Source organism: Gopherus evgoodei, chromosome 9, assembly GCF_007399415.2.
Source record: "Gopherus evgoodei ecotype Sinaloan lineage chromosome 9, rGopEvg1_v1.p, whole genome shotgun sequence".
Classification (NCBI taxonomy): Eukaryota; Metazoa; Chordata; order Testudines; family Testudinidae; genus Gopherus; species Gopherus evgoodei.
This window is the reverse complement of record NC_044330.1, coordinates 51,374,990-51,399,267: the sequence shown is the minus strand read 5'-3', so window position 1 is coordinate 51,399,267 and position 24,278 is coordinate 51,374,990. Positions and strand designations below refer to the sequence as shown.

The window sequence follows — 24,278 nt, the reverse complement described above, 5'->3', positions numbered from 1 at the left end:
CCTTTGATCGAAGTGATTGTTAACTCCAGTCAAGATAACAAGCTGTTGTTTCTGTCTCTTTAAAGGAGCCAGAAACATAGTAACTTCTGTGAGTGTTCCAGGAGTGGGCTGGACATGGCAGGGGGATGGTATTGGGGAATTCTGGGGCTTGGCGGGAGTTGGTGTCATTCTGCGAACAGTAACTGAGTGGTGGAAGTCAAGTGTGACCTTCATGTTTGTAGGCTGGCTATTGATGTCTGGACTGTTAGACACAGCAGCATAGCATTTAAGGCACCCAGAGTTGCAAGGCAGGGAGTGACACAACCCCTCACTGGTCTGGGTTGCAACAGGGGTAAACAGGAACTCTACCCATTTAGTTAGCATGAAGCAACATTTTTCGGCCCTTTTCAGGTTGGAGGCACAGGAGACAGAGGTATGCCACACTGTCCTGGCACGTTCCAAAATGGCCTCGTCCACTGGGAGGGATGCTCTGCTAGGGCCAGATGGTTGCAGAATGTCAAGAAGCTTATGTTGCATGTCATGGCCCTCTTCAAGAGGGATCTGGAGTTCAGTCACCACTCTCTGCAAAGGCTCCTGGCATTGCCTGTAGTTGTCAAGCAGTGATGGAAATAATGGAGTGATTGCTTCATCAAGTGAGAAAGATGACATGCCCACTGGAACCATCAGCACTAGTGGATCCAGTTCAGTTTCTTCTTTCAGGTACTCAAGAAGCACATGCTCTACTAACTGAAAATATTAAGTCATGAAACCATCATGGATGAATGAAAGTAGCATTGGACGGATGAAGCAAGACCAGTTTTGTGTAGGTCTGGGCCTCTCGTCTGAATACCTGATTGCTTTTACCAGGATAAAGTCAGTTTCAACTCAAGAAGCAATTCTACTTCCCCAGTGAAAAGATTCCACCTTAACCACAAACCCTGATTAATTACAGAATAGTAAATGAATGGAACAGTATTCTCTTCATGAAGTCACATTTCCTCAAGAATTTCATGTTGAAATTTAAATGAGAATATTTATTAGTAAAACCATTTTTCAGGCCCATTCCCAGAAGAAATGGAAGTTTCCCATATTATGCTCATTCCTGTGCATAACCAAAACAGTAAAACCGTTTAGATGATAACTCACTATTCAAAGGCAAGGACAAGAGACATTTCAATGAATATATGTACAGAAAATAGGGATGCTTAGCTCTCATGAAAGCATTCCCCTGTTCTTAATTCTTAAAGTATACACATCATTTCCTTTTTACAACATATGCAAGGAACCTGTGCCTGCAATTCAGATTGCTAGATGACTAAACTCCCTTTAATAAAATTGAACGATTTATACTGGAGATAACCCAATTTTTGTCTGCGTGAATCAAAGTACTTTTTGAAAAATCTGTACTTTTGAAGTTAACCTGTTCTCCATTTGGTTGAATCAAACAAGTCTGTTATCTAAAGCAATTAAAACTCACATATTTTGTATAATAATCAAACAGATGTTATTCTATTGCTACATATATCAAGTATCTCCTACTTTGAAAATAAGTAGCAACTTCACCTAAGCATTTGTGTAACAATAGATCGTTATCTGGTGATATCTGATTCTATTGTCAGTGCCCAATTTTTATTTATTTTAAACAATTATTTTATGTAGTTTTCAGCATATAAAATAAACAAAGCTAAACAGTAAAGACTACAGCTATGACTGGCATACACTTCTATGATATCACTACCTAATCTACATATAGTACTGCAGAGATGCTGAAGACCACATATGTATTCAGAAATACCAGAGGCACATGCAGGTACATCTGAAAAATTTTAGACTATAGAATTCTTCTTTCCTTTGGGAAAAGAGACAGAGTCTGACCTCCTGCTAATCACAGGCCACAGAATCTCACCCAGTGACTCCTGCATCGAGCACAATTTGTGATTGCACTATGTGACGTCTTTGTAAAAGACAGTCAGTTTTGATTTAAAAGTTGTAAGTGATAGAGTATTTATCCCATCACTTGGTAATCTCCTCCAGTGGTTCAGACATGAAATGATCGCAGTATTGTCACTGTAAAAAAGTTTTACAGATTAAGTAATAATGGATCCAGTTGTTGTTTTGTACAAAAGGGATTCTCACATTTAGACATCACCTTACGAATTTAAATTGCAGTCAACCAATGGTACCAAGAGCATTCATGCGAATGTTCAGAAATAGCATACACAGGCACCCACTGATGTCCACCAGCACATCACTGGGGCCCATTACATCCAGAAAAACAATTGTAAATCTGCTTGCTAATAAATACCCACTTCCACAATAAAATGACCCACTAGCCTAGCCAAACAAATAGGCCTTACATCACACCTGAAGTTTACCAAACAGGAGTGCTGGAGGCAGGAAGTTCCAGATACACAGGCCCCCCACAGACCATTCCAACTGCAGAAACTCAAGGTGGAGAGCTTTGTCCGGACTGGTGGGGGAAAAAAGAGTAGTCACTGCTTTAAGAGTCTCTTTCTCCTCAGGATGATGAAGGGAGTGGCCGGGGGAAGGGAGGGAAGGCAACACCTGAGCTAATGGGCAGGCCAGTGGGAGATAGGTAAGCCATTGGCCCTGCACATATGTGAAAGAATATATAAACCCTGTCCCTCCAGCCTGAGCTCCCTCTCACACCTCATTAGTATCTCCTGCCCCTGGGATTAGCATAGGACCAGGTTTTCTGGTATGTTGCAGCTATTGCAGGAGTTCTCAAACTTCACTGCACCGCGACACCCTTCTGACAACAAAAATTACTACACAACCCCAGAAGGGGGGACCGAAGCTTAAGCCTGCCCGAGTCCTGCGAAAGCCAGAGCCCCACCACCTCAGATGGGGGGAACAAAGCCAAAGCCCAAGGGCTTCAGCCCCAGGTGGAGGGCCTGTAACCTGTGTCCCACCACCCAGGGCTGAAACCTTTGGGCTTTGACTTCGGCCCTGGGCGGTTGGGCTAGGGCTTTGGTCCTGGGGCTCAAGCTTCAGCTTCCACTCCAGCAAGTCTAATGCCACCCCTGGTAACCCCACTAAAACAGGTCGCAACCCACTTTGGGGCCCCACCCACAGCTGGAGAACTGCTGAGCTACTGCATTAAACACCTCTTTGGGGACTGGGAAGGAATTTTTCCCTCACCACCAGTCTGGCCAGCACAGCGTGGGTTTTTTGGAGTGTTTTTTTGGGGGGGGGGTTTGCCTTCCCCACAGCAGCTCAGTGACTCTGTGGGGTAGGTCAGGAAGTAAGGTTCAAGTTGTTGCAATTTACCGGTTGACAGGCATCCAGTGCAAGTTCATGTTTCGTAGATAGTCCAGTTCCTTGATCAACTGGAAAGAGACTTAGGAGGAATACATCCTCTAAAGAAGCTGGACTGAGGGACTGAAGAACTGAGGAAAGGGACTGAGGAAATGGGGTTAACCCTTATATGAGAGGAAAGTGCTGGGGTCCCAGCACCAGGCTAGGACTAGCTGTGGAGGACTGGGGGACCGACGGCAGCCCTCCACCAGGTAGAAGTGATTAAGGAAGGAATCACTGTACAAACTATTGCCAGTTATTTCCCAGATAAGTTAATAAATAAAGCTGCAACCTAATTAATCCACATCCATTGCATTTTCTCTTTCCACGTGACTAGGACAAAGCATTTCCACTGGCTGTGGCATGCTTCAACTCTGAAACAGACAGCCAGAATGACCCAGAAGATCTCAATAGCTGTGGCAGAACAGCTCTCTCCAGTAATTGCTCCAGAAACAAATAGCCAATGTAAATCATGGAGCACTGGTGTTATTTGCTCATCTGAAGAAGTGAGCCACTATATTCTATACTAGCTGAAGAATCAGAGTACTCTTCACCAGTAGCCATATTCCTGAGGTTAAAAAGACATGAATTTTTGTTCTTATGACTTACCGTGACAAAGAATGCGTAGAGAAAAGTAGTCAGCTTCCAGGAAAAGTGAAATGGAAAAATGCACTATATCCCAAAGCTGTCCCATGAGAATACATGATCAGTGATGGACCCAAACAGCCCAGAGTGTTCAAGTTGTATTTGCAAAGACCAGACAAAAACCTTCAGCTGAAAGTGTACCCACAGGCTTTGGGCACCCTTTAAATGCTTGTCCCTCCCTATCCACACCTATCAGAACTGAGCCTAGCCAGGTGCACTATAGCTTATATTAACACAAGTATACAATTTCCATATTAGACATGTCTATGTACAGGAGGAATGGCAGGTGGCCATCATTTAAGAAGTAGAAGAAGATATACTTGAAAATTAAAGACCACACTTTCAGAAAATTGTGCCCTTTGAATTCATATCTATTGAAGTTATTCACACTCTTACCACAAGTTAAATACAAACCAGTTCTGATGCTGGATCATTTTTCCAAGTGCACTGAAAGCCCATGTCCTCTTGGCTTGTTGTCCATATGCTTCTGCTTCAGGTCAGATAAACCGAACTGCTCTCTGAAGCTGCACTGAGTGTAAGGTCTAAGACAGTCCAACATTGGATTCTTCTCTCTAAAACTAACAGACATAAAAGAAAAAACTCAGTCTTGTGTTTAAACAAGAATGGACCTGAATAAACTGTCTCTAAGTTCACCCAAAATAAAGCAGTGTATCAGTAATGCCAAGAGGAACATTTCAGTCTTGTAGGGTGAAGACATGCCTCTACAATTATGAGTCACACATACATACAGATGAGCATATCCAATGTTAGCTATTCTTCTTTCACTCTTAAGTAGAAGCACACAAGTCCAAGGTAGAAAAGATCTATTAGATCATCTAGTACAATAACTGATAGCACAGAGTTGTTCTCCACAACATATTTTGTTCTACATTTTCCTGTCCAATACAAAAAAAAAAAAAAAATCACCAGTAAGGTTGCATAGGACACAAAAACTAGGGAGGTGGTAAATAATGAAGAGGACAGGTCACTAATACAGAGTAATTTAGTGAGTTGGGCGCAAGCAAACGTGTGTTTTAAAATGGCTAAATATAAATGTATACATTTAGGAAGAAAGAATGTAGGCCAGAATTACATGATGGGGCACTCTATTCTGGGAAGCAGTACTCTGAAAAAGATTTGGGGGTCATGGTGAATAATCAGCTGCACAGGAAGTCCCAGTGCAATGCTGTTGCCAAAAGGGCTAATGCTATCCCGGAATGCATGAAGAGGGAGACCTCGAGTGGAGAAGAGAGTTTATACTTTTGTATTCAACACTGTTGTGGGTGCTGCTAGAACAGTGGTTTTCAAACAATGGGTCGTGACCCAGTACTGGGTCGCGGAATGTAAGGCACTGGGTCGTGGCGGATCTGATCAGCACCGCTGACTGGGCTGTTAAAAGTCCTGTCGGCAATACTGCCCGGCTAAGGCAGGCTAGTACCTACCTGTACTGACACCGCGCTGCGCCCCCGAAGTGGCCAGCAGCAGGTCTGGCTCCGAAGGTGGGAGGGCCATGGGGCTCCACACACAGCCCCCCCTCCAAGCCAATGGGAGCTGGGGGTGGGTGGTGCCTGCAGGCGAGAGCCGCTTGCATGCCTAGGAGCCAGACCAGCTGCTGGCCGCTCCGCTGCTGACTGGGAGCCACCCGAGTCTGCACCCCAATCCCCTGCCTTAGCCCTAAGCCCTTTCCAAACCCGGAGCCCCTTCCTGCACCCAAAATGCCTCATCTCCGGCCCCACCCCAGAGCCTGCACCCTCAGCCCAGAGCCCTGACCCCCTCCTACACCCTAACCCTCTGCCCTAGCCCAGAGCCCCCCTAAACTCTGAACCCCTCATTCCTGGTCCTACCCCACAGCCCTCACCCCAGCATCCCAACCCTGTGCCCCAGCCCTGAGCCTTCCCACACCCCAAATCCCTCATACCCAGCTCCGCTGGGTCACAGGCATCAACAATTTTCTTCAACTGGGTCGCCAGAAAAAGAGTTTGAAAACCTCTGTGCTAGAATACTGCATGCAGTTCTGGTATCCAAAATTCAGTAGGGGTATTGATAAATTGGAGAGGGTTCAGAGAACATAAACAAGAATGAATAAAGATATTTTCTGATCCGTATAATGACAGACTCAAGAAGCGCACTATATCTAGCTTCGCGTCACTAAGTTTAAGGCCAGAAGGGGACACCAGATCATTTACTCTGTATAACACAGGCCACTAGCACCCACACATTAAACCCAACAACCTAAATTAGAGCAAAGTATTACGAGACACAGACTACTAGACTATTATGTGACACAGGCAGAGGGACTGCAGTGCACCAACGCCAGTGGCTCCTGCAGTGACAGGCAAATGATTACATGAGATATACCCAGATAATTGTGGCAACTGTACTATAGGTAGATTAGGAGCTGCCAGGGCCGGGGGAAAGGGGCCTAACCCCCCCAGCCCAGGTGCTGCTCAGGTGCTGCTGCAGGGAGAAAGAGCTGGGGGAGTCCTTTCCCCCCACCGTAGCCCCAGTACCCCAAATTGCTCATCCCCAGCCCCATCTCAGAGCCTGCACCACCAGCCAGAGCCCTCATCCCCAACTCCCACACTGCAGCCCTCTGCCCCAGCCCTGAGCCACTCATCCCCAGACCCACCCCAGAACCCACACCCTCAGCTAAAGCCCTCACCCCGCCACACACCCCAACCCTCTACCCCAGCCCTGAGCCCCCTCTCATACTCCAAACCTCTCAGCCCCATCCCATCACATTAATTTTGTTATATGCATCAATATGGAGGTGATGTGTCACATGCAACCTTCGTTTTGGTGCACATAACAAAATTCATTTTGCATATATGTGAGAAAAATTAAAGGGAACACTGCTTCTGAGCCCTGGCCCCACCATCACAAGCAATCTCATCATACAATCCCACTCATAAATTTGTCTAGCTCTCTGAAAACTAATTAAGTTGTTTGCCCACATAACTCCTATTGGGAGGCTGTCCCAGAACCGCACAAATCTGATGGTTAGACAACTTTTTCTGATTTCCAGTTTGATTTTGTTCATTACCAGTTTATATTCATTTTTCTCTTGTGCCAACATTGTCCTTTAGCTTAAAAAGCTCTTCACCATTCCTGGAATTTACTCCTGGATATATTTACAGAGAGCAATTATACCTTCTCTCAGACCTCTTTTTGCTAGATTAAACAGGCTCACCCAGCCCCTTCACATAAGATGAACCCTTCACTCCCCTCATCATCCTAGTAGCTCTTCTTTGCACCTGTTCCAGTTTAAATTAATCTTTCTAGAACACTGGTAACCAGAATTGTACACAGTATTCCAAACAAGGTCTTAGCGGTGCCTTGTACAATGGCACTAATAGCTTAACAAAGCAAAGGTTAAGGGGTGACTTGACTACAGTCTGTAAGTACTTACAGAGGGAACAAATATTTAATAATGGGCTCTTCAATCTAGCAGGCAAAAGTATAACATGATCTAATGGCTGGAAGTTGAAGCTAAACAAAATCAGGCTGGAAAAAAGATATAAATTATTGCTGGTGAAAGTAATTAATCACTGGCACAATTTACCAAGGGTCATGGTAGATTCTCCATCACTAACAATTTGTAAATCAAGATTGGATGTTTTTCCAAAAGATATGCTCTAGAAATTTTGTGTGTGTGTGTGTGGAGGGTAGGTGGGGAGGAGTCCTATGGTCTGGGTTATACCAGAGCTCAGACTCACAATGATCTCTTCTAGCCTTGGAATAAATGAATAAGTGTCTTAGGTAATGGAGCTTACGGCACTTTCCTTGGAAGAATATGCCACATCAAATGGATTTTAGAAATTAAATTTTTCCATATATTCATTATTAAATTTTCTCTCTCAATTATATTCTATCATTCCTGGTTATATCCCAGTGTACAACCCTATTAGTCTCCTTCCTTCGTGTTTACACCTTTCAAACACTTGTAGAAAACTATCATCTTCCCATTATCTACAAATAGTGCTAATTCCCAGAAAAAAGTCAAAATTCCTCCAAGCCAATGGCTCATCGGGCTGATGCAGTTAAGCCATGTCAGTTTCAGAACATAATAAATTTTGGATACAATCATTTCAAAATGGCCTGTTGTTCTTACTCCTACAAACACACATCAGACAGACAAAGACTTCTTCACAGCAGACCCAGTACTAATAATTAAGATCCTCCAACCCTTAGCTCCCCCTCCACACAGATGTGTGGGGAAAGAGTTTTATTTTTACACAAACAAAAAAATCATGTTATAAAAGGGAAAAAAAGCCTTCTTTCAGAACAGCTTTAAGTACCAAAATCTCTGCACTGGATACAGATATAGAAGATGGGACTCAGTAAGTCTAGCACAGTTTTTTTTACCATGGTCAGAGACTTTTCTTTCTAAAAGACAAATGCCTCTGGACCTTATCCTGCAAAGACATGGGGATCTGCTTAACTTCAGCCATTGTGCACAGCCCCACTGAAGTCAACAAACTACTCCCACCGCATGTCAAGTCATTGCAGAATCAGATCACAGGTATGTTTACATATTTTGAAAGTGAAAATATTACATGGTACTAACTCTACTTCAAGTCTGAATACTTGGATTTACACTGAAATTGACTTTATGTTAGAAAGATCTAAAGTCCTATAAACAGACTCTATATAACAAATCATAAGGTATTTGGAAGTTTGTAACATCACTTCAAGAGAGAAAATATAAAACCGGAACAGATACCTTTACTTATGACATGGGAGAGACTGGAATCTATTTGCTTCTGACTAAACACTTTTATTTGCAGAGCAATTTCCATTCCCTCACCCCCTTGCGTGTTAGCCTTCTGTAACTGTTCTACAAAGTTAATACACTGATAGGAATGTTTCCTGAAACAGGCAGCTTTAAAATGAATATTGCAAAATATTCACAGAATTTTTAATTGTGAACATTCACACTAGAATCCTGGTTCTAAGTGTTGCATTCCTCCAAGACTGGGAACAGAAACACACAATGTGAGATGTGTGTTTTATATAAAACAGTTCAAATTATAAATACTGAATACTCACAATGAACTGTTCATAAACAAGCTACAGATCAAGTTTTATTTGAAGAAATTGTTTACCATATAATTGTGAACTATGAATGTCTTCATTCACTTGCAGACAATTGAAATAATTTTATTCATTAAAATGTTTTGAGCTTTACTAATTATGAAAATGGCAAATTAAAAAAATATATAATAGGAAAAGCAATTTCTTAATTCCCTTGTCAACTTAAAGTTCTTTAAATCTCTCCCCTCAGCACATAGCAAACAATAAGCAGCAAGGAAACCATACATTAAGAGAAAATTCATACCTGACAGAGAAAAAAGCAATATAAGAAAGTGATTTAAAAGCAAAACAAAACCAGATCTTTTGGAGAGTACTGCATCTCAGAATAGCTTGACCTAATGCCTCCAAATTTATATCACCTCAAGACCTCAACTGGCACTCAATTTTCAAGTCCTGAGCCAGCATTGCACTAATGTACACTAATACTTTCTCTAATAGTTTTCAACAATATTATCTTCAGCACACTCATTCAAGAATTGACCTTCATTGCATTCATGACAGCACCATAGGCATGTGCACAGGGTGTGCCCCGGCACACCCTAATGCCCGCAGGCCGGATCCAGCCCATCAAGGCTTTGGATCCAGCCCATGAGATTTGCCCCCTGTGGTGCCGCAGGCCCCGCACTACTCTCAGAAGCGGCCAGCATGGCACCATGTCTCTGGGGCCCCGGGAGGTGGGACAGAGGGCTCCATGCATTGCTCCAAGCACCGCCCCCCGCAGCTCCCATTGTTAGGAACAGGGAACCACGGTCAATGGGAACTGTGGGGGAGGTACCTGGCGGCGTGGCAAGGGCAGCGCGCGGAGCTCTTTGTCCCCTCCTCCCCCCGCCCACCAGAGGCAAAGCAGGGACGTGGTGAGCAGCGCGGCGTGGGGCCAGGGCAGGCAGGCAGGCAGGCAGGCAGAGAGCGTGCCACTGCAGATAAGCAGTGCCGAGCTGGAGCCCAAACACCTCCTGTACCCCGCCCCCCAAATCCCTGCCCTAAGCCCCCTGCCTATACCCCATACTCCTCCTGCACCCCAACTCCCCGCCCTGAGCCCCTTGTCTGCACCTTGCACCCCAGTCACCTGCCCTGAGCCCTCTCCTACGTCCTGCCCCAAGCCCCCTTCCTGCACCCCGCATTCCGCCTGCACCCCAACTCCCTGCCTTAAGCCCCTTGCCTGCACCTCACACCCCAACCCCCTGCCCTGAGCCCCCTCCTGCACCCCGCCCCAACTCCCTTCCCTGAGCCCCCTTGCCTGCACCTCACATTCCAACCCCATGCCCTAGGCCCCCTGCCTGCACCTCGCACCCCAACTTCCTGCCCTGAGCCCCCTGCCTGCACCTCGCACCCCAACTTCCTGCCCTGAGCCCCCTCCAGCACCCCACCCCCTGCCCTGAGCCCCCTCTGCATCCCGCCCCACAACTCCCTTCCCTGAGCCCCCTGCCATACCGCACACCCCTCCTACACCCCAACCGCCTACCCTGAACCCCCTGCCTGCACCTCAAACCCCAACCTCCTGCCTTGAGCCCCTTCCTGCACCCCACCCTCAACTCCCTGCCCTGAGCCCCCTGCCGCACCCCTCCTGCACTCCCAACCCCGTCCTGAGCCCCCTGCTACACCCTGCACCCCATGTACTCCAACTCTGAGCCCTGTTGCACCCTGCACCCCTCCTGTACCCCAACTCCCTGCCTTAAGCTCCCTGCCTGCCCCTCACACCCCACCCCCCTGCCCTGAACCCCCTCCTGCACTCCACATTGCTCCTCTGACCCAATCCCTTGCCCTGAGCCCCTTCCTGCATACCACACCCCCTCCCACACTCCGCACTCCCTCCTGCACCCCAACCTTTAGGATGTTCGCCTTTAAAATAAATAAATAAAATTCCCTAGGTGCACATCCTATTGAAATGTGCTGTGCATGCATATGGACAGCACATCGCAACATGTCTCTCTACATCTATTGTATAAAGTGCAGTTGTAGCCATGCTGGTCCCTGGGTCACCAAGGCAGGTAAGGCAAGTAATATCTTTTATTGGACCAGCTTCTGTTGGTGAAAGAGAAGCTGCTTCTTTAGGTCTGGGAAATGTATTCAGAGTGTCACAGCTAAACAAAGGTGGAACAGCTTATTTCGCATCAACAGTTAGCACATATTTGAAGGGACCATTCAAGGTGAAGTGGACCGTTAACTTCACCCCCCACAATGCCTGGAGGTGTTAAGTGTGTTATAGATGGTTGTAATAAACCACAAATCCAGTGTCTCTGTTCAGTTCATGATTTTAAGTATCTAGCAATGTTATGAATTTAAGCTCCCTGGCTTGTCTTTTTAAGATTTGGTTCCGGTTCCCTTTCAGCTTACGGACAGAGTTCAGATTTAGCGCGATTGCTCTGTGAAAAGCATTCAACCACTGGTGATGAGGTGTTTTTGTTGTTTATCATTTTTCTGTGTGAGTTCATTCAAGAGAATAGTGATTGTCTAGTTTCACCCACACATTTGTTATTGGGCCATTCAGTGCACTGGATGAGATATACCACTTGTTGTGACAGGCATGTGTAGGACTGTCGTAGAGTAACCACTCACCGGCACAGCTGCTGGTCAGTCTGGGAATTAGCTCATCCAGCTCAGGAATGCCCTCCTCAGGCTGGTTTATCACCCTCGGTTACCTGCCCTGTTGTCTCCACCACCTCTGGCCCCATGTCCCTCCTGGACCCCAGTGCCCCCTACACTGGGGTGCTGCCCCAAACCAGTGCCCCCACACTCTGGGTAGCCCCTCCCAGGGGAACCCCAACCCCCCTATACCCACCTTCCCTCAGTGGCTACTGCCAGTCATCATCTAGCCCCTTCTCTCAGGGACAAACTGCAGTCTGAAATGGCCACTCATCACTGGTAAGGGGGTTTGACCTGCTACCTTTTCTTGGCCTAGCTGCCTCTCTGCAGCCCTAGTACCTCCTCAGGCCTTTACTGCAAGGCCTCAGCCTGGAAGGTCATCAGGCCAGAGCTCCCCAGTTCAGCCTGCCCTTTCCCAGTACCGCTCTGTCCAAGGTACCCCTGTCTCTACCAGGCAGCTAGGTCCTTCTTGCTCCACTGCTGGAGCAAGACTCACTTCTTTTCCCCAGAAGCCCTTCTTATATTGGCTGTCTCGAACCCACTCGTGATTGGCTTCACAGGGCTGCTTTTAACCCCTTCCAAACCAGAGCGAGGTGACTACCCCACTACAAGGACCCATAGATATTGAAAGGTGTGTTGATCATCATAGCAGTGGAGTCTCAAATATTTACAAGATAATAGACAACACTCAGAAATCCAACCCAAACACATCAAACTCATCCACTGCATCCTCACCCATTATAAATTTTACATTTAGGGCTTGGCTACACTGGAGAGTTGCAGCGCTGGTGATGGGGTTACAGCGCTGCAACTCACTCTGTGTCCACACTTGCAAAGCACAGCCAGCGCTGCAACTCCCTGGCTGCAGCGCTGGCTGTACACCTGGTCTGCTTGGGGTGTAGTGATTCCAGCACTGGTGATGCAGCGCTGCTCATCAAGTGTGGCCACCAAAAGCACTGTTATTGGCCTCCAGGGTATTAGGAGGTATCCCACAATTCCTGTCCACAACAAACCAGAAGAATGGCTAAACTACGAGCTCCCCGGAGCTACTTATCTAAAAAACAAACACAGCTGCTCTTTGCTCCAGTGAGCGAGAGAGGGGAGGCAGGGGAATTGTTTTGGAATGTTCACAGCTGTTTGCTAGAGGGGACGGGGGAGTCCGTGTTGAGCAGCTGCTTATGTGGTCTGAAGGCTATTTAGGAGTGCATAATTTGCATTTAGTGAATAAGAGAGAGGTGGGGGAAGAGTCAAAACTTTTAAAATGATTGAAGGTAGGTGCTGTGTATCTTCCAATCCTTAGAACTTGCAAGGCAGGGAGCTGACAGTGTCAGCTCCAAAAATCCATTCTCTCTGTCTCCTCCACGCTCCCTGTCACACTCCACCCCATCCCCCTCTTTTGAAAAGCACATTGCAGCCACTTGAACGCTGGGATAGCTGCCCACAATGCACCACTCCCAACAGCACTGCAAATGTGGCCACACTGCAGCGCTGGTAGCTGTCCCTACACAGCTGTACGAACACAGCTGTAACTCCCAGCGCTGCACATCTCCAAGTGTAGCCATACCCTTAGTGACAAACACTTTGTCCAAACCATGGGAACAGCCATGGGTACCAGGTTGGCTCCCCAATATGCCAACTTCTTCATGGGCCACCCTGAAGAATTTCTGGACAAATGCACCACAAATCAATGATATGCCCAAGATATTTCAATGATGTTTTCATCCCCTGGACACAGGATTTAAACTCCCTCATAGATTTCCACCACAACTTCAACAACCACCAGACATCCACTACCGTCTTTAGAACACTCCCACACTAGTAGTAAACTTCCTGGACACCACAATCAGCTTCAACAATGGAGCCCTACAGACAACTATATATAAGAAATATCACGGTTGGAAGGGATCTCAGGAGGTCATCTAGTCCAAACCCTTGTTCAAAGCAGGACCAATCCCCAACTAAATCATCCCAGCCAGGGCTTTGTCAAGCCTGACCTTAAAAACCTCTAAGGAAATACTTGTGGCACCTTAGAGACTAACACATTTATTTGAACATAAGCTTTCTTGGGCTACAACCCACTTCATCGGATGCACAGAATGGAACATATAGTAAGGAGATATATATACACACACATACAGAGATAATGAAAAGGTGGGAGTTGCCCAACCAACGCTAAGAGGCAGATTCCACCACCTTCCTAGGTAACCCATTCCAGTGCTTCACCACCCTCCTCGTGAAAAAGTTTAGGTTGGATATTAGGGACAACCTCACCCATTGCAACTTGAGACTATTACTCTTTGTTCTGTCATCTGTCACCACTGAGAACAGTCTAGATCCAAAAGATTCATGGTCCCACACATGCCTGACATAACAAAAGGTATGATTAAAATGTAATTATTTTGGTGCAAGTCTGTTTATGAATACTCCTATTTTGGAGTAAAATTGGCTGCAGTCAGCAATAAATTGACTTAGATTGAGTGATCACACACAGACTTGCACCAAAATAACTATATCAGTTTTAATTCACATTCAAGTATAAAATGAGTGACAAAGAATGGATACAACAAGCAGATGAGACAAGTTAACGAGACAATAGTATGTATGTGAGCTCCTTGAAAATGTGGACAATTTGCCACTCAATGGAGATTATCAACCACAGAGGTCATTATGGGCTTTATCTCATACTATCGGTAATTAAAAAAAAAAATTGTAGAAAGACAGAAGCAGCATTACTGAGGGTATGTCGAAACTTGCCAAGTTACAGCGCCTCTCAGAGAGCACCAAAGGAAAACTGCTGTTATGTGTTCACACTGACCACTTCCTGCACAATAGTGTGTTCACACTTGTGGCACTATTTGGAGAAGTGCACTCTGAGCAGCTCTCCCACAGGGCATCTCTTTCTCTTTTGTCAATAAGACTTGTGGGAAGGCGGAAGGGATTGCAGGGCATCCTGGATCCTGTCCCAATGCCCCGTGATGCATTGTTTCGCATCCCAGCAATCCCTGTGCTTCCATCCACATTTGGTGCCATCTTTCAACGGTTTGTGTACCGCACACCCTACCCTGCCTCTTTTGCGCTGCAGGAATGGATCCCGCGCTGTTGACCAGTATGCTGCTCACACTGACCAATACGTCACGAGTGGCAGTGGAGTTATTCCTTAAACTACAAAGGCAAGAGGAGTGCAACATTGATCTCGCCACGCATACTAGCTACGACACGAGATTGCTTGTGGCATTCACGGAGGTGCTGACCACAGTGGAATGCCATTTTTGCAATCGGGAAACAAGCACTGAGTGATGGGATTACATCATGATGCATGTCTGGGATGCAAACAGTGGCTGCAGAACTTTCGGATGAGGAAAGGCACATTCATGGGACTGTGTGATGAGCTTGCCCCAGCCCTGCGGCGCAAGGACACCAGAATGAGAGTTGCCCTGCCGTTGGAGAAGCATGTGGCGATTGCACTGTGGAAGCTGGCTACTCCAGACTGCTACCGATAGGTCGCTAACCAGTTCAGTGGGAAAGTCAACCGTTGGAGTTGTGTTGATGGAAGTGTGCAGGGCCATTAATCGCATCCTGCTCCGAAAGACCGTGACTCTAGGCAAAATGCGTGACATTGTGGATGGCTTTGCACAGATGGGCTTCCCTAACTGAAGAGGGGCAATCGATGGCACGCACATTCCAATTCTGGCACCAGACCACCTAGCCACCAAGTAATTAATTACAAGGGGTATTTCTCAATGGTTCTCCAGGCGCTTGTGAATGACTATGGGCGTTACACAGACATTAATGCAGGCTGGTCCAGAAAGGTGCATGAAGCATGCATCTTTCGGAACACTAGCCTGCTCAAGAAGCTCCAAGCAGGGACTTTCTTCCCTGACGAGAAGATCACCGTAGGGGAAGCTGAAATGCCCATTGTGATCCTGGGAGACCCCGCCTACCCCTTAATGCCACAGCTTATGAAGCCGTACATGTGGCAACTTGACAGCAGCAAGCAGCAGTTCTACAATAGGCTGAACAAGTGCATGACTACTGTGGAGTGTGCATTTGGCTGTTTAAAAGCCTGCTGGCGATGCCTGTATGGGAAGCTGGACATGGCCAATGACAATATTCCTATGCTTATTAGCCATGTGCTGTACGCTCCATAATATTTGTGAAGGGAAGGGTGAAGGCTTCACTCAGGGCTGGATCGCAGAGGTTCAACACCTGGAGGCTGAGTTTGAATAGCCAGAGACCAGGACTATTAGAGAGGCTCAGCACAGGGCCATAAGGATCAGGGATGCTTTGAGGCAGCAATTTGAAGCTGAAAGCCACTAATATTTGTTGCTATGCTTGAGATTGCAGTGTTTGTAATGCTAGGAGGAAATTGGTGCACATGATGCAAGAAGGGACGTTTACATAATTATATGTTGCTTTATAGTGCTCTTTTTTGCTTCACTTGATAGAATAAAGATGTCTTTCAATAAAAGAATTGTGTTTGTTTGAAAGCAAACAACCAGAGGAGAGAGTCAAATGAAAAAAATAATCAGCAGGGAGGGTGATGGGGGATGACGGAAGTGAAGGTCTCAAGAGGAGGAGGGGTCCCTGGATGGCAACAGATTTGTGTATGTCCAGGGATCATAACCAACCTTCTCCTTTGGAGTATAAAGCAATGGGTGCTGTACTTCAGCAGGGCCAAACTGCAGAGGGATGGGTGATGAGTGCAGTGGGTAGTGGGAGTCCACATTGCTGGACTGTGAGGAGGGGGAGTGGAATGCAGTGGGTAGAGAGTGGAGCCAGGAGGTTGATAACAGTGTGCTGGTGGAGTGTGTTGGGGGGGGCGGGGTGTGGAAGGAAAGAGTGCATGGGAAAGAGTTTTGCGACAGAGGTTGCAGGGGAGGATGGGCACGGAGCTACTCAGTTTGAAGAGCTAGTATTGCCTGGTGTGTATCCGCTTGGTGCTCCATAACTGTTAAGAGCCACTCCGAGGCTTCTTTCTGGTGTGCCACGTTCTCCTTTTGGTCCCTCTTCTCGCTGTTCCACCACTCCTTTCATTCTTTTTTCTCGGTGGCAGAGTGCATCATAACCTCACGCATAAAGTCCTCCTTAGCTCTTCTTGGAACTTTCTAATTCTGCGCAGCCGTTCTGCCATCAGAAACAAAGAGGGAGACTGGGCTCCCAAGGTCATCTCTGTGAAGTTCAAATGCAACATTTTACAGAAGCAGTATTGTTTGCAACACAGACAACACTGTTTCAGTGCTTTAAAAACACAGCCAGTACTCACACACCTGTCACTAACTGGCTGACCCCAGGCAAGCACACACGAGCCACAAGACCCCCAAAATGGTGAGTAGCCACAGGGGCAGGGTAAATCACTGTTCCTGGACCCTGCAGCACACTGGGCACGTGGCTCTCAGGGCCGGCTTTAAGAAGTGCGGGGCCCAATTCAAACATTTTTGGCAGGGCCCCGGCAGGGATAACTTAAAAAAAAGAAAAAACGTAAAAAAAAGCCAATCATTCTCAACTGGTTCCCTATTAAAAAGTTCTGATTTAAGGGATGTACCACAGTATGTATTTTTTGTACCAATAGGGTTACCATACGTCCATATTTTCCTCCCGGATGGCGATTTAAGAACCAAAAAGCCTGACATGTCCAGGAAAATACAGATGTATGTTAACCCTACCTAAAGTTCTTTTTTAAAAAGGTGGGCCTGAACTAGAAATGAGCTCCGTTTTACATGTGTGGGTCCTCGCCACTCCCTGGCTCCCCGCCACTCCCTGGGGGTGTGCTAGGGTGACCAGATGTCCTGATTTTATAGGCACAGTCCTGATTTTGGGGTCTTTTTCTTATATAGGCTCCTATTACTCCCCACCCCCGTCCCGATTTTTTCACACTTGTTTTCTGGTCACCCTACAGTGTGCATATGTGTGGGTCCCAGCTGCTCTCAGCCCCCCTCATTGAAGCAGGTGTGCAGTTACTGCCCTGGAAACTGCAGGGCATCAGTGGACATGAGGCTGGCTGGAGGCAGGGCAGGGGCTGACTGGAGGTAGGGTCTGGCTGCAGGCAGGGCAAGGGCTGCAGGGCTGGCTGGAGACGGGTGTATGTGGTGGTCTGGCTGGCTTCAGGCAGGGCCTCAGGGGTGTGTGGCATGGGTTGACAGGGCTGGAGACAAAGGAGTGCAGGACTGGCTGGCTTCAGGAGGGGGGATTGGCAGGGGTTGGCTGGAGACAGGGCGGGGGTGCGGGACTGGTGCGGGCAGGGCAGGGGGTGCGGCAGGGATTGGCTGGAGACGGGTTGGCTGCGGGCAGGGGATGTGGGGCTAGCTGCAGGCAGGGCAGGGGGTGCAGGGCTGGCTGGAGACAGGCTGGCCGCGGGCATGGGGTGCGGGGTTGGCTGCAGACAGGAGCTGGTGCACGCAGGGCAAGAGGTGTGGGGCTAGTGCGGGCAGGGGGTGCAGCAGGGGCTGGCTGCAGGCGGGGGGTGAAGATACAGAGGATACAGCCCACCCTGTACGGTGAGTACCCCCTCCTCCTCCCTCCCCCACGAGGGTAGCAGCAATAGCCTGGGGCTCGGGGGCTATTTAAAGGGCCTGGGGCTCCCCTGCTTCTACCGCCCCGGCCCTTGAAATAGCCATGGGAACCCTGGGGAAGCGATGTGGCTTCGGTGGCTATTTAAAGGGCCAGTGCGGTAGAAGCAATGGGAGCCCCGGACTTTTAAAACAGCCCCCAGAGCCCTGAAGCCCTGCCCCAGGGCTCCAGCAGTGGGGCTCTGGTGACAATTTAAAGGGCCTGGAGCTCCTGTCCCTGCTGGGATCCCCAGGCCCTTTAAATTGCCCTTGGGGAAGCCAGGCAACCCCGGTACAGCGCACCAGCTCTTGCCAGTACACAGTATTCGGGCTTGGGTGCGGGGCCCTCTTAGGGGCGGGACCCGATTCAGGGGAATTGGTTGAATTGGCCTAAAGCCAGCCCTGGTGGCTCTTGGGCACTTGGGGACAGCCAGTACAGTAGGTGGGGCCTGATAATCACACTTTCCACAGGAGGTGATCATTATGGAAGACATCTTGCTGCTGAGGGTGAGCAGGGAATCAAGGGATGGTCTTCCCTAAGCCTGTGGCTTCCGCCCTGGCGCCTATGCGGCTCAAGGCCACCCAGAGGATTCAGGGGGCCTGGGGCAAAGCAATTTTGGGGGCCCCTTCCATAAAAAATAAAAGTTGCAATACTATAGAATATTATATTCTCGTGGGGGTCCCTGCAGGGAACGGGGCCTGGGCAAATTACCCCTCCCTCTGGGCAGCCCTGATGCGGCTTGCCTGTGTGCAGCAATGGTTCCCCCACCATCGTGGTGCGGGAAAGTTACAGTTAATGGGGCAAGAAACAAAGCAGCTCTGTTGAGGAACCTGCAGCAGCAGATTGTCCAATATTTCCACGAGAGTTTCCTGGCGATCTCTGATGGAGATTCCCATGAAGTGAAGGAGTGTATCAACAGCCTGTTCCGCTGCTCAGGCTAGGCATGAGGTGGGAGACAAGCCTGCTTTCTGCAACCCTCCTGCCCCCAAAAACTCGCTTCAGCAATTTCCAAAATCACATTCACTTACTAGGGGTCTCCTCTCCTGTTTGCGCTTTGCCAAGCTCCAACTGCTGTGACTGGCTAGGCTCCTCCAGGATAGAAAAGAGCTACTGACTGCATGCATCTCTGGCCTCTGAGTCATCCTCTGCCTCGGGGTCCCCCTCCCCCTCTTCATCCAAGATTGCCTCCTCCTGGCTCGGTCCACTCTTGACTGGCACGCAAGCCAACAGGGTCCTTCGCAGTGGAGATGGACTCACCACCGAATATTGTGTCCAGCTCTTTGTAGAATCAGCAGCTCATGGGCGCAGCATCAGAGCGGCGATCTGCCTCTTGTGCCTTGTGGTAGGTGTTCTGCAGCTCCTTCACTTTTACCCTACACTGCAATGTGTCCCGGTCATGGTCCCTTTCTATCATGCATCTGGAAATCTGTCTGAAGGTGGTATCATTCCAACTGCTGGAGTGCAGCTGTGACTGCTCTGCCTCCTCTCCCCAAATGCCCATGAGGTCCAGCAGCTCAGGATTGCTCCAAGCAGAGTACCACCTGGTGCGTGGAGCAGGCATAGCCACCTGGAAAGATGTGTTGAGACCACTGCACGCATCACTGAGCAAACAGGAAGGGGACTTTCAAATTTGCAAAGGAATATATGGGGTGGGGCTGACAGTTGGTCACCTGAGAGCAGGGCAGGGCAGAAGAGTTCAAACCAATGGCCAGAGAGGTGAGAACAGGCATTGTGGGGCACCTCAAGGAGCCCAATTGCAATGCTGTGGTCACCATGGTATCTACACTGGCACCACAGTACTGAAGCCCCGACGCAGAAAGCTCTACGCCTCTCATCCGGGTGGTTTTTTTAGAGCGCTGCATCTGTGCAGTTACTGCACACTAAGTGGCTTGGCAATATGTACACCTTGGGATTTACAGCGCTCAAAGCTGCCCTACTGTGCACAAACTTGCCAGTGTAGACAGGGCCTGAAATAAACCTGATTACACTTCCTACAGTAGCGTACCTACTCTAGCTGGAAAGAATTGTACTTATTAAGAATTATAAGAAGTTATTATGAGATGGTATCACTATAATTTGGGTTACTGTATTAACTGCAATGAGGAGTTTGCAAAAGGAGTTTCTTGAAAATGAAAATTAGAGTAAAATACTCAGAATGTATACTACGATATTTTAATGGGCTTATTTGGATTAGGTGGAATTTTAGAAAGGTCTGTAACAAATTATTTTAAATATAAAAAGCTACACTGATATTTATCTAATAACGTCAAGAATCTGACTGAAAAAGAAAAGTTGTTAACTGATGGAAAGAACAGGTGATTACAGTACACCATACCCTTAAATGTCTCAAGAGGGAAAATGGAGTATATAAATCAAGCTTTATTTTCCTGCTCCACAAAATGTAAATCCACAGAGATGAAACAAAAATACACAAGCAAGACTAATGTTAAATTAAATAAAAGCATTATAATAATAAGGAACAAATGATGGATAATTTCAGTATAGTTCTAAATACAGTTAAAAGAAAGCCCAGGCATATAAAAAATTAAGAGCAGTAGACTGTAAACAGTGGAGGATATAAATGCCGGAAAGTGGCAACATGCCATTAGAATTTTTTTACATAAACATCAATGTTTTTCTAGTACAGATTTTAAACATTCAGTCCAGAACTGGTCTGATTCTTAGTTAGGAACCCCAAGCATCCTACAGCAGAGCAGATATCAGAGCCTTCATCACTTGTACCAGCATGTCAGTTAAACCTGCTCCCCAGTCTACCAATGCTTCTGTTTTATGGTTTACCCTTTACTTTACACATGCCTCTTTTAGGCCTCATTCCAGCAAGGTGCTGAGAATCTCCAATGCCCATTCAAGCTAGTGGGAGTTAAATGTACTCAACAACTCACAGGATTGAGTTTTGAACAAATGCATATACTTTATTAAGATATTTAATAAATATAAATTTGTTTACAATGTCCGTATACAGTAAACAATGTCATGAACTAACATTTGGGTTAATTCCAAGCTCTACAGACTGGAACAAAAAAAAAAAAACGTCCAATAGAGGCCAATGCAACACACTTGCTGACTAATTGCATTTTTTTTTAATTCTCTTTTGGAATTAAAAGAAATTCTTTCACTCTAGCATTACTTGTCCTAATAAAATATCTTCAGAACTGTTATTACGGTCTGGGTTAAAATACTGTCCCCTGAAAACATGACTTAAAGGAATGGGAAATTAAAAGAGTCACATGAGACAAATAATCTTTGGTGAAATCCTGACCCTACCTAAGTCAATGGGGTTGCTGCCAATGACTTCAAACAAGGCTATGATTTCTCCTGCGTTCAGTTTTAGATCCCTTAATGATTCTATCTTTCTAACAAGACTATGAACGTAATTTCATATTCACAATACCACACTCAGTTCCAAACGAAATATTAGATGTAAAAAGAAATACTTACAGTACAGGGACAGGCTGCATAAACAGTGTGAAACTAACAGCTGCGGCTGATTTCTTCACAGAGTAAACTTTGTCCTCAGCCAGGCTGTCGTGCCTGGATTGGTATAACATTTGTACACATTAATTTGGCCTGGGGAGTTTCCTATCTAACTGAGCAAGGTGGGAGGGTTTGTTATTTTAACTCCTGGCTGATAACAGCTTATCAGTAACTTCTCAAAGGTCGAGTTCAACACATTTGCAGAGTGAGAGATGCAAAGAAAATACAGAGCAAGCCTGTGAATCCCAGAAGTCTTTCTTCCCCTTAGGGTGGGTCCTTATAAGTTTTCAGGATCCCCTTGCTTTTCCCCACATTCCAAGACCTTATTCTGCAGAGTCCTTCTGAGAAAAGCAATATGCAGCTCTCTTCAAAGGCAATGTGCCCCACCCTTGAAGATGGCTTTAGCTACCATTAGGAGGAAGCAACATGAAATGCTTCCTTCCAAAGGAGGAGCTTGTTGTGTTTGCTGCATTCCCAGCTTCTGCCAACCCAGGTACTAAGATGAAATCCTGAACTCTGATCCAGCATGGCAGTGTAACTATGTCACCATCACCACCAGTCTTACAATAGAGTTCCATGCCAGCCTTTTTTTTTTTTTTAAAGTATGCATTTAGTGCCTGATACAACTCTCACTGAAATTAATGGGAGTCCTTTCACTGATTTCAGTGCGTGCTGGACTCGGTCCTTAAGCAGAGTTCATTATCCATTACATTTTAGGGTGCCTAACTGATGTAAAAGTATTTTTTAATCCAGATAAAATTAATGAATAGAAAGGGTCTGCTGAAAATACCTGGATAGGGACACTTGGGTTCTCAGGGATTCTATCTGCAGAACCTACTTTCTCCAGCAGTCCACCCAACTTTGACTTTGTTGATCTTTAGGAGCTGAACTAAGGCACATCCTCTTGGTGAAGCATTCTGTTGACTTTAGACTATCAGCAGGTTGATGTTCATTTGTTTGCAACAGTACTATGTCGTGGACACTTATTTAGTTTGTGATCCACTATAACCCCCAGATCCTTTTCTGCAGTACTCCTTCCTAGTCAGTTATTTCCCATAAGAACATAAGAATATACGACTGGCCAGACCAGTAGTCCAGTATCCTATCTTCCGACACCAGACAAGACCAGATGCTTCAGAGAGAATGAACAAACAGGGCAATTACGAAGAGATCCATCCACTGCCGTCCAGTCCCAGCATCTTGCAGTCAGAGGCTTTGAGACACCCAGAGCAGGCAGTTGCATCCTTGACCATCTTAGCTGATAGCCATTAATGGATATCTCCTCCATGAACTTACCTCATTCTTTTTTAAACCCAGATATACTTTTGCCTTCACAACATCCTCTGGCAACAAGTTCCATAGTTTAACTGTATGTTGTGTGAAGAAGTACTTCCTTTTGTTTGTTTTAAACCTGCTGCCTATTAAATTTCATTGAGTGATCCCTGGTTTCTAATCCTTTCTTCATTCTTGTGATTCTTCTCTGAACCCTCTACAAATTTATCAATATCCTTCTTGACTTGTGGACACCAGAACTGGACACAGGATTCCAGCAGCAGTCACCCCAGTGCCAAATACAGAGGCAAATTAACCGCTCTACTCCTACTCAAGATTTCTCTGTTTATGCATCCCAGGATCGCATTAGCCTTTTTGCCACAGCATTGAACGAGGCACTCCTGTTCACCATGACCCTAAATTTTTTTCAGAATCATTGATTCCCAGGAGAGAGTTGCCCATCCTGGAAGAATGGCCTACATTCTTTTGTTCCTAGATGTATATATTTACAGTTAGCCATATTGAAACATATATTGTTCGCTTGCACCCAGTTTACCAAGCAATTGCTCTGTAATCAGTGACCTATCCTTTTCTTTATTTACCACTCCCCCAATTTGTGTGTCATCTGCAAACTTTATCAGCGTTGATTTTTATGTTTTCTTCAAGTTCATTAATAAAAATGTTAATTAGCGTTAGACCAAGGACTAATTCCTGCAGGACCCAACACGAAACACACCCGCTCAATAATGTTTCCCCATTTATAATTATATTTTGAGACCTACCACTTAGCTAGTGTCATTGTTTTTTGTTTTGTTTTTTGTGGGGATGGAGAAGATTCACAAGGCCTTGCTGGAACCTCAGGATCTGTTTATGGAGCCCTAATACCAAGACATGGCAGCACAGATGGCAGCCATGCTGGTTCAGCAGGAGGAGGAGGGACTTTCTCCACGAGGAATGCTGGGGATGAGGGTGGAGGGTTTGTTTTTTTAAAACGTACTGACAAGGGCTGATTTGCAGGCTCAGGGCATACAGGAAGAATTATCTAGGTTTGTATGTTAGTGATTTTTAAAAGGGCAGATATAACTTCATTCAAGGGCACGAATGTTCTTTCCAATCCACAGTCTGCCATGCACACACCCCACACACACACACTTTTTTGTTATTGGGGGATTTTTAAATGTCAACACTGCTCTGTGTTTATATTATGGAAGGCAGCTCAAGGAAGTGCACCTTGCACTTGGAGTGAAAAGCGGGGAGGTTTGGGATGGTTCTTACTTCCTGAAAGAATTTGTTCCACAGCTGGGAACCAGACCCTGAAAAAGCTTTCTGCTGCACAGAGGAGCCCA

The 24,278-nt window shown here is 46.5% G+C and overlaps 1 protein-coding gene across 2 annotated transcripts in view; it reads right to left on the bottom strand.

The window, feature by feature from the left end:
• The window catches only part of MAP3K13 (mitogen-activated protein kinase kinase kinase 13), a 159,989-nt gene that overhangs the window by 112,135 nt on the left and 23,576 nt on the right, over positions 1-24,278 (bottom strand). For both annotated transcript variants that reach the window (XM_030576405.1, XM_030576404.1), the window contains exon 3: positions 4,357-4,520. The gene's annotated coding sequence lies outside the window, so the exon portion shown is untranslated. The remainder of the gene's footprint in view (positions 1-4,356; positions 4,521-24,278) is intronic.